Here is an 11,560-nt window from a genome sequence, read left to right on the forward strand (position 1 = left end):
CTAGATTTTTGGTACTTCCTTTGTTAAGGTGACCTAATTGAGGCAATTAGGCCTGTATAACAGTCCGATTTTGGATGGCTTGTAAATGGCTTTAGCACTTTCCCTTTTGGGGATATAAAAAAATCAATAAAGGGTGCTTGAAATGCTAATTAGTTCCTAAGGTCTTTTGGAAGATATGGTACTTGTTGCCTAATTTGTCTATGGAAGGGCTAGTAGCCTAGATGCTGCATTATGAGGACAAAGTTATGAAATTCGTGTTTGGGTTATTATTTGGCCATGGTTCCTTGGTTTTAGTGTTGGGATGAACCCCTTAACATTTTGATCAACCTTATTTGTGAGAATCCACCATTCATGGGTGTGAAGCCAATTTTGCAAGTGTAAAGTTGTATGGATTAATGATGATCCCTTAGTGTTATTGTCGTGTCAAGGTGTAGAAGTTTGGGTGTATAATCTATCTTGTTTGATTGACATCAGCATTGTACTTATTGTACCCTAAGCTTTGCATCATTCTACCTATAAAATTCTATCTTCTATAAGGTATAACATTGCTAATTGTGCATAAAAGGAAATATATGCATTGGAATACATGTGAGTCCCAATTACAATTGGTATTCTATGATGGAAGATCTAACATATGGAATTAATGAAACCTTGAGAATCCTATTGGGCTCTACTTCATAACTAAACCTTGAGAATCCTATTAGGCTCTACATCATAACTAAACCTTGGAATTAATGTAATGTATTGTTTTCAGTTTTAGATTTGTTATATGTTTGTAATAATAATTTATGATAAATATTTAGATGCATAACATAGAAGGTGGGCTTTAAACATGAACAAGAAGATCATAAATCAATATGACAATGACATAAATTGTAAATGATAAATTTTTGGCTTTAACACTAATAAAGTTTATTGCTGATCAATATTGTATCAAAAATTCAAACTAATTAGGTATTGAATTAATCTTGATAAACAAATGATAGAGAAGGAAAACTTTAAACATGAACAAGATCATAAATCATATGATGATGACATATTGGAAATGATAAACTTATGCTTAAACAGTGATAAAGTTTATTGTTAATAAATATTCTATCAAAGTTTCAAACTGATTAGGTATTGAATTTAATGTTACACATGAACATATCTAATTTAATGTCATACATGAACATATCTAATTTAATGTCATACATGAACAAACATATAATATAAAATGATAACCAATAATGTCATGTACATTAACAAACACATAATATATTATGATAACCAATAATGTTTTACATGAACTAACATATCATATATTAATCAATAATTTCATAAGTCTAATAATGTCATGCATCAAATAAATGTCATACATCAAATATAAAATGTCATATATACATCAAATGTATATCGAATATGTCCACTAGCATAAAATCTAACATATATGTTCGCTGATGCCTATACATGTACATGACTATCAACTATATCTTGTCCTTCTCATGAGGGGAAGGAAACAAATCTCTAGAGGCCTTCGGTCATCATGTGGAGGGAGATGGTGGCGATGATGGGGTCCTCCTCACATGCTCGCTTGTCCTCTTGTTGAGGCTCTTCTCTAACTCAAGCTGATACAAAAAAAGTAGATATGAATCAATAATTATTATACATTGAAATTAAATATATGTACACACAAAATTAATTATTTTCTTACCACCATCATATAGTCCCTTTGTAAGTCCACCTCGAAGGCTTGTGGATGATCAGGTGTGACAAGTCCCTACAACAATTGAATCAATATAATCACTTATAAATAAAATTAGAAATTTCAATAAAAAATATTATAAAAAACAACTAAAACCAAGAAAATTCTTTCATACCTCAATCAATGGTTGTGAACTAGCCATAGCTACAGCCGCTCCACGATTGACAGGCTGCCAGAGATGAGGAGGAGTCTCCAATGTCAAGAGATGCATGTCATACAATACAAATTAAATATAACATGAAACATGAAAAAAATATAATCAAATGAATTAAATTAACATGAAACAAATGTACCTCTATGAAGCTCATGTCGTGTCTAGGCTCAGAGTCTATAGCGAATGTTGATGGTCCTGTAGAGAACTAATGCCCATGCATAATTTTTTTTGTCAATCCTTCATATGATTACTTAATAAATATATGTATTCATTTAAATGATTAAATCGATACATACCTCTAGACTCATCGAGGGGATGAAAAATGGGGCCGAGGGATCGCTACTAGGCCCGCCAACACTCTTACCCTGAATTTTGAACAATGTCAATACATGCTAATTAATTAGTCATTCACTATACATATGAAATGCTATCAAATAAGTTTATTATAATTGTAATTCACCTGTGTGTTAATGCCAAATGTCTCATTTAGGAACTGATCAATCACTAGCCCATCATCTGGACCATCTTCAACATGACTACCAAATGTGCATAAGGATCTGCATGATGTGCATATGTGACCATGACGTGTAGAAGGCTCATCCTCAACTAATGGACTCATGCAATGAATGAGGGTATGCATCAAAGCTCTAATAGTCCCTAGAGCACTAACCTCTACATGTTCCTTCACAACTGAAAGAATAGTCACATGCTCACCCTGTGTCTTGACCATAGGTGCCCTAACTACATTAGGGTATGATGTGCCCTTGACCTCTCAAATGATGACCCCACACCTCTACCCTGAGAGTCTAACATATTAAAATAATTGGGGATCTCCCCAAGGACAAACTCACAATACAATTTCCTTAAGAAATACATGGGGACCTCATGATTATTGCAATGAGGGGCATCAAAAACCATCCACCATCTATCCCAAAAATTATTTCTAATAGCATTGTGTATGCACAATTGGATAGGGAATCATTTAGTACCCTCTCTAATAGTATCTTATTCATTAGGTTTTCTAAATAATGCACATATTCTACCTTTTTGTATATCTTTTTTTTTAACATCTTGATATGATAATTTATTTGGATGATATATTTTTTGTTCTTCCCTCTTAACCTGCCAAACATCTAACTGACCACTAACATTAGCTAGGTGGGTCTTAATGGATTCAAGGGATGATGCCAATTGAGTTCTCATTGGATTGGTTTGTCCACATTGTTTCAACTGACCAATGAGTCCTTCTAATTCAGTTTTGCCTCTTTCTATTTCTTTTTATTATATTTTCTTGTGTGCCAGGAGGAGGTCTTGCAATTGGTTTAGGTTGTGAAATTTGTTGTTCTTCTTGTGGAGGGTTTTGGTTTTGGTTTTGACCTTCTTAGGGATTCACTAGTTCATTATTGACATTTCTTGATAAGAAATCGATTGAAATCTATATAAATAAAAAAATTTAAAAAAAAAATGAAAAAAACCTATAAAACAATATAAAAAACATATCAAACAATGCCAAACGAAAGAGAGATAACATATGGCATGCTCATGATCTCGATCTTCAAGAGTGAGGAGGCATATTGGCAAGGCAGGTGACAGAAAACTTGTTTCAATGTAATCAGCATATGCACTGTAGCAAGGAGAAGTAGTAAAAAAAGGTTAAAATGAATGGGCTGCGTAGTTTAAATGGGCTGTAGGTATGCAGCCCATTTATAAAAATTGGGTTTTTTTTAATAGTGCATATGCACTATGGTTTGGGTTATCAAGCCATAGCAAGTGCGTGCCATAGTGTGTGCATGCCATAGCACATGCATTCTATTGAAAATTAGAAAAAAATAAAATGGTGTCACCTTCTTGGCACCACAACTTGGTGCACGTACCCCTTTGAAAAGCTATAACTCATAAAATCTAGATTGAAAATGATTCTTTCATTTCTCCTCTACTAGCTATACATGTCATCTAACACATCTTTCAAACCCTAAAAAAATATTTTACTGTCTCCTTCTTAAATGTAGCCTACACTTTCTCATACATCCTTAGTAGGGATACAATCCATTACTTTGATACGTAAAAAATCTACCAATCTAGACAAATTAAGATTCTTTTTTTCTCCTTGTTCTCAAATCTGTTAGTCTCATTTGGATCTATTAGAGGACTTGTAGGAGTGCAACCACCTTAAACATATTGCCAAATCCCAAACACTAAAAACTCTAGGTAGTCTTTTATCCTCAATCAACTAAACTTGTTGTTTGTGCCACCATTCCTTAGCACCTTGTATGAGTGAGAATTTTTTAAGGCCCCTACTAACATTTGTAGTTCACTATGTAAGTGGAGTTAGCATACCTACTTCACTAGCTTGTTCAACTTCATCTATACCCACCATACCAAGACACAAATGATTTTAGGAAAGTACTATAAATAGTAGAAAATAGAACCTAGGCTTTATGTAGAAAACTTCCCTCAAAGTTCAATCCATCTTCTTGCATAAGGACTTTGGTAGTGTGTCAAAAGTATTTAGTGTTCCCATTTGCAATAAAATCCTTCGATCTTCTAGGCTCCCACTTATCATCTCTAACCATCTGAACACTAGCAATGGCTTCATGGTATTATGTTGAGGAAATATTTGAACCTAATCCTTAGGAAAACCATAAGACGAAGCCATTCTCTTTCCTTGTGAGTGTTTGTAGATGGTTTAGTTGTGGAAACATCTCTATTGCTCCAATCTACAATAGGAAACACATCGATTCCAATATCATTTGAAGAATTTATAACTCCTCTCTTCCTCTTAGCATTAATAGTTTTACTATTAATATCCCTAAGTCTTCATTGACCCAAAAAATATCTTTTGGGGGTAGGTTGGGTCTCTTTTGATTTCTTTCTTTTTGTATGTCCTGCATTTCTTCAGTTATTTTATGTTATTGATATCTATTGAATATTTTATGTATTCTTTTTACAAAGAGATATGGGTCTTTTCAAAACCTATTATTGCCTTAAGATAAAACAAAGTCTCCACTATATGCTTGAACTCCTCATCTTTCATTCTTTTACTTGATCGAAAGCTTGTACGATTAATGACCCTAGTGGCATTATCCTTTTTTGGTGCTCTATCAACAACCTCAAACTCTCAAAAAATAGAAAAAGAAGAAGATCACTTGAGTTGAGTGATGGAACAAATAGTCTAAGTGGCATTATTACTCCTTCCTTGTCTATTTAGCATACGTCGACTAATAGGAAGATAATAGTTTCCAATTAGATATATATTGATCAATAAAGCTTCTCTACCAGATTATAAATTTGCCTAAAAAAGGTACACATGCACACACGCGCACGTGTGAGCGCACAGACACACACATTTGACCTTTTGAATTACAATGAAGAAGATTTAATGAAAATAAAACATCATTATACTTGTCAAGCTCTTTTAAACTGCATCAAAAATTGGAAAAGAAATAAAAACAATTGAGAAAGAAATAAACATTACATCTACCTCATCAACTGAATCCTCTTGATTTTCTTATCCATCCATCACATTCTTGCATTGTCTTCATTTTACACTTCTCCACCAGTCCCGTTGAATACTAGCATTTTCACTTTCTTCATGTCACCAATCTACAAAATGCTCTCTTTCATCTTTCATAAGAGTGGATAGACACTTGATATCACAACCAAAGATAGTTAGGTTTTTATTAGATTCCAACATGTCAAGAATGTCTTCAATAGTAGATTACCTTCATCACCTAATTGATGAAACAAATTCTTTCAAATAGTTAAGCCCTTCTCCTTAGCTCTAGCAAAAATTTTATCTAATTTTTTCATTATAAAACAAGATATCAACTCCTATAACTCTTTGTGTTAAGTGTTCCTAAGCTTACATACTCTATCCTCTAAGTGAAATTAGATTGTGTGACCATTCTTTTAAGATTAAAAGTTTTTAACAACTAGAGCACCTTAAATTGTATTCTCTATATAAAATTGACCATGCGATCTTTCTTTTAAGATTACAAGTTCTTTACAACTAGACCACCTTAAATTGTATTCTCTATTAGAGATTGACCTTGTGACCTCTCTTTTAATATTAATATTACAAGTTCTTTACAACTAGACAACCTAAATTTGTATTCTCTAATTGAAATTAATAACTAGTACACTACCCTATTAAATTTAAAACTTAAATAATAGTAATATTAAACTTTAGAAAAAATAGTAGTTGAAGATAGGTTTGAGAAACTAATAATGTTGAAACGTAATTCGTTTGAATTAAGTGGAGAGCAACAAAGACCATTGAAAGTGCCAGGCTACGTAAATTAACACAGACATTCCAGTGGTAGGTTTCGTGACTTGACATGGGCATTCGTCTCAAAGAATTAAAGATGTGACAATTTTATTTGCTATGATAACTTACCAAACTTGTTTCCACGTAATAGATGATAAAGCACAGTAGTTTAACAACTTAAAAAGAATACAGCTGCTAAACTCTTTACAAATCTTCGAAAGGAGTTTTGGCCACGTTACCCAATTAAAATTCACTGATGATAAACTTGTTATTAGTTTAAAGAATCTCGCTTATATATATAATGTAATTCAAAGACCTGAGTGTTTATGCACAAGCCTTTCATAATTCTTTATGATAATGGAAGGCTATTGTATTCATGGCTTGAACATTTCTATTCTATGTTTTTTCCTCCTTACGTTGTGTGTTCCTCAGGCACAAGGACAAAGGAAACCTCTCGTTTCAGCGTTGTATGTGTTTGGAGATTCCACCATTGATCCTGGTAACAACAATTTTCTAGTGACCCTTGTCAAATCTGACTTCCCTCCCTACGGAAGAGATTTCCCAAACGGTCAACCCACTGGAAGATTCACAAATGGAAAATTAGTTACCGACCAACTATGTAATTCTGATCCTATGCCTCATCCTCCATTCATTTTACTCTTAGTTAATGCTATTTATGAATCAAATATTTTTGTTTAAACTTATAAAGTTAATGTGATTGTTAAGACAATAATAGAATTGGTCTATTTTATTTTCGTTATTGGCTACCAATGATTATATCAGATTATATCAGATAATAGAATATGATTTAAAACATTGTTTCAAAAATGATTAATTTCTATCTTAGGATTCTCCAATTCATTCAAGTGCACTATTGATATAAACACTTGTTCTCCAAATAACTTCTTTTTGACTTAAATGGTGTTTAAATTGTTTGAATTATTGTTGGGCATCATTATTTATTCCTTAGACTCTCTCTTATCCTACCAATAGAAACTTTAATTGTATATCTCATAATTCATTCACTTTCATTACTCATATGAACATTTATTTTTTTGTTAATAGAGTTTATGAATTAAATTGTGTTGAAGCATTTTTCCAATCAAAGTTTTAGATCACACTAAGTGATTCATTATCAGGATGATAGAAACTAAAGAATAAAAAAAAATTATGTATTTTGATTCATTTGACTCTCTACCATCCTGATAATAGAACACATAATATATTTTAATATCTTTCATTCTCTATCATACTACTTATAATCCAAAACATTGTCAGAAAAATAAAACACAATTTAATTCAGAAACAACAATATATATTAGAAAAATTTCTTATCATCTATATATATATATGAATTGCAAATTATTAAACAGCTCAATTGTTGGGACTTCCTGATTTGCTTCCTGCATCTTTGGACCCCGAATTTGGAGGAGAAAAGCTGCTGACAGGTGCCAGTTTTGGTTCATCTGCTTCAGGATATGCAGACACTACTTCGATTGCTTTGGTTAGCACTTCTCATTCTTCATTGTTTATTTTGTTTATTCTTCTGATGTTTTGAGTTTTTAAGATTTACAGTAACGAGAGGCCATAGATTTAGCTCTGATGTTTTGTACTTGAAGAATCTGTTAACACTAGAGAAACAAGTGGAGAATTTCAAGATCTACAAAGCACGGCTTATAGAGCAATTTGGCCTTGAAACTGCCAACAAGACTAGATCTCAAGCATTATTTGCTATAAGCTCAGGAACTAATGACTTTGTCAATAATTATTTCATAAATCCCCTAATCAGAAAAAAGTATACCGTTGAACAGTTTCAAGATCTGCTTCTAAAGTCCCTAACTGAATTTATAAAGGTAAAAGCTTTATCCTATACAACTATAGTTTCTTTTCAAATTTTCAATATTCTTGGAGGTATTTATAAACTTAGTTCTTTCTTTGTGATCAGAATGTTTCCAGCGAGGGGGCAACTAAAATTGGCATTGTTGGGATTCCTCCTTTTGGTTGTTTGCCTTTTTAAATTACTGTCCACAACATTGTAGAAAATGCATGTGTTGAGGAGTTTAATGAGGTGGCGAGCTCCTTCAATTCAAAGATCAAAGCTTTGATAGAGAAAATAAGACCCAATTATCCTGGTCTTCTTATTGCTTATCTCGATGTATATGATAAATTCTTAGACATCGCTATATCTCCAACTAAGTATGGTAAGCCTTAAATTCTATTTCCTAAATATCAGTCGCAGTGTTTTAATCAATAGAAATCTATTTCTGTCAGAAATGTCTATTTATATTAATCAATGTGGGTAGAAATATTGAAAGGAATGTTTGTTCAAGAGAATTAAATGAATTTTGGGGTTTGTCTCTTTTTGGCAGGTTTTCTAGAGACCAGGAAAGGTTGCTGTGGAAGTGGTTTATTGGAGACAGCTATATTGTGCAATCCTAACACAATAATTTGTCCTGATCCATCAAAGTACGTGTTCTGGGATAGTTATCATCCAACAACAGAATGTTATCAAATTATTGCTGATGACTTGATCAAGCAACTTCTCTCCCTTTATTAATCTCACCAATCCAGAGAAATTGATGTAAATATAACTGAGTGGGGCCTGCATTACTGTAGAATACATTGAATTAAGGGTTTAGTAAACTATATGTTTTGTTCAAGGGCGGAAGAGATTTGTTATGTTTCTTAAAAGCGTTTTGTTATAGTAATTGTAACTAATTTGAGATCTTCTAACACGAAAATTAGAGATATGAGAGTGTACTACAAATATTAGGATGAATTTTATTTTATTTTTATTTTTAAAATTTAATAAGGTTTAGATTTTAAAATGACGAGATGTGTTATAAAGAATTAACTATCATATATATATATATATATATATATATATATATATATATATATATATATATATATATATATATATATATATATATATATATATATATATATATATATATATATATATATATATGTATATATATATGTATATATGTATATATGTATATATGTATGTATATATGTATATATATATGTATATATGTATATATATATGTATATATGTATATATGTATATATATATGTATATATATATATATATATGTATATGTATATATATATATATACATGTATATGTATATATATGTGTGTGTGTGTGTGTGTATATGTATATATATATATATGTATGTATATATATATGTATATATATATATATATGTATATATATATGTATATATATGTATGTATATATATATATGTATATATATATGTATATATATGTATGTATATACATATATATATATGTATATATGTATGTATATATGTATATATGTATATATACATATATACATACATACATATATACATACATATATACATATATACATACATACATACATATATATATATATATATACATACATATATATACATATATATATATATATATATACATTTGTTAAGTTTTAGTCTAAAATATTTTAAATCTTTATTGCTATTTAAATGTGAATTTTAGTTGCCAAACTATTTTATGATGTTTCTTTTGTAATAATTTAATTTCAAAGTCATTTACTACATATCTATAAAAATATAATTCAATCAAATACTCAACACAACAAAATTAATGTAATTATATTAAAAAAATTGTGAAAAAATATAGCAACTATAAAATTTTGTCTATATTGTTTTCACTAAAAGTAAAATGAATCAAAAGAGTTTAATTATAATTTAACTTTTTTCAATTTTATTAAAATTCATCAATTAGCAATAAGAACTTAACAATATTTTCAAATATAAATTGAGTTAATGCATGTATTTCTATTTTAGCTTCCATTTGATGAATCACACATACCTTGATAATCGCCAATAGACCATTTAAAAAAACAACATTGCTAATCACAACTATTTTGTGATGATATTCATTTTTGTTTTATAACCAATATAAATAAATAAATATTTTTGTTTTTATTGATATTTGTTAATTCTTCTATTATGAGATTAAACCCCTCTCTCTCTTAACTTAGAAAAATCAAAACGTGTCCTTAACACTCAAAGTTAGCTTCCAATATTCCCCCAAAACTTAGAAATTTCTCTACAATTTAAAACAATTGTAACTAATACTTTTAGAGCACATGAAAGTATACACAAAACTATAACTATTATTTCTTGCTTCAATTATAGTGTCTTCATAAAGAAATTTCTAGACAATTTAAAACAATTGTAATTAATGTTTTTAGAGCACATGAAAGTATACACAAAACTATTACTATTATTGCTTGCTTCAATTAAAGTGTCTTCATAAAAAAATTATAGATCATTACACATAATATAACCAGGCACTAAGTTTTCAAGGTTTACGAAAGAAAACCTAACGACTCTTTATGCCTATGTTTATGCATGTTCTTATAGGCCCACATACTACACTTCTTATGGAATCCAAGTAGCAATTTAGAGATCTATCTCCTTCTTGAGAGATTCTAAGGTTTTCCCTTCCATTATACATTGATTTATCAAAGATTTTAATTAGAAGCAAACATTTAGCCTTATATAACATTATTTAACATATTTGTTATGCTTTTTCAATAGGACCTATTATTTAATTTATAATTAATTATGATAAAATAGTTAAGAGTTATGCAATGGGGCCACTAATCTAAAAATACAAATTGAGAACAAAATTTGTTCCTTTCAGCATTTATTAAAGAATAATTAAATTGGTCTAATTGGTCTAAATTCAAACCAAACTAAAGAGTTAGCACAAAGGAGTATGCAATAATTTTTTTGTTTTTATGAATACATTTGGATAAGATAGAATAAGAGGTAGGGCCAAAGATGTAGATTTGGAAATAATCCAGTATAATCTATAGATCTATATATGAAATCTCAATGCAAGACTGTATCATTCTCAAGTAGCTTTTTGGATTTCTTATTTTCTCTTCTTCTCGTGCTTATTTATCTTTTGATGGTGTCTTTCAGTCTATCAACACCTATTAGCCCCAACTAATAATGTTGTTATTGTATGTAAAAGAGTCATGATAGTTGTTATGTTGTCATTGATGTCAAGCCCTATTTGGTTAGGAATTATGTTGATTCAATAGAGTACCAAATTATTTGATTGATGAATAGGATTTGAAGAAAGTACAATGATGAAAGTGATGATAAGTATGGCCTTAAATGGGTACTTGAATGAGTAAAAGTATGATAATACAATGTTAATTTGATTATTTTACAATCATTTAATGTTGATACTAAGTGATGAAGATCATGTATACACAAGATTAGTAAAAGAACAAATATAGTATTAATTGAGCTATTATAGTTATCATCGAGCACCTTGCAGAGAATAGTTGTCAAAGTTTACCATTAACTAATTAATTTTACTATCAATCTAATAATGTAT

At 30.1% G+C, this 11,560-nt stretch overlaps 1 pseudogene; it reads left to right on the forward strand.

Moving 5' to 3' along the window:
* Positions 1-6,522: 6,522 nt before the first annotated feature.
* Positions 6,523-8,722, forward strand: LOC149563730 (GDSL esterase/lipase APG-like; annotated as a pseudogene).
* The last annotated feature ends 2,838 nt before the right edge of the window (positions 8,723-11,560 follow it).

The sequence above is a fragment of the Cupressus sempervirens genome, chromosome 4 (assembly GCF_028749045.1).
Source record: "Cupressus sempervirens isolate cs-2001-9-10 chromosome 4, ASM2874904v1, whole genome shotgun sequence".
In the NCBI taxonomy this organism is placed as follows: Eukaryota; Viridiplantae; Streptophyta; class Pinopsida; order Cupressales; family Cupressaceae; genus Cupressus; species Cupressus sempervirens.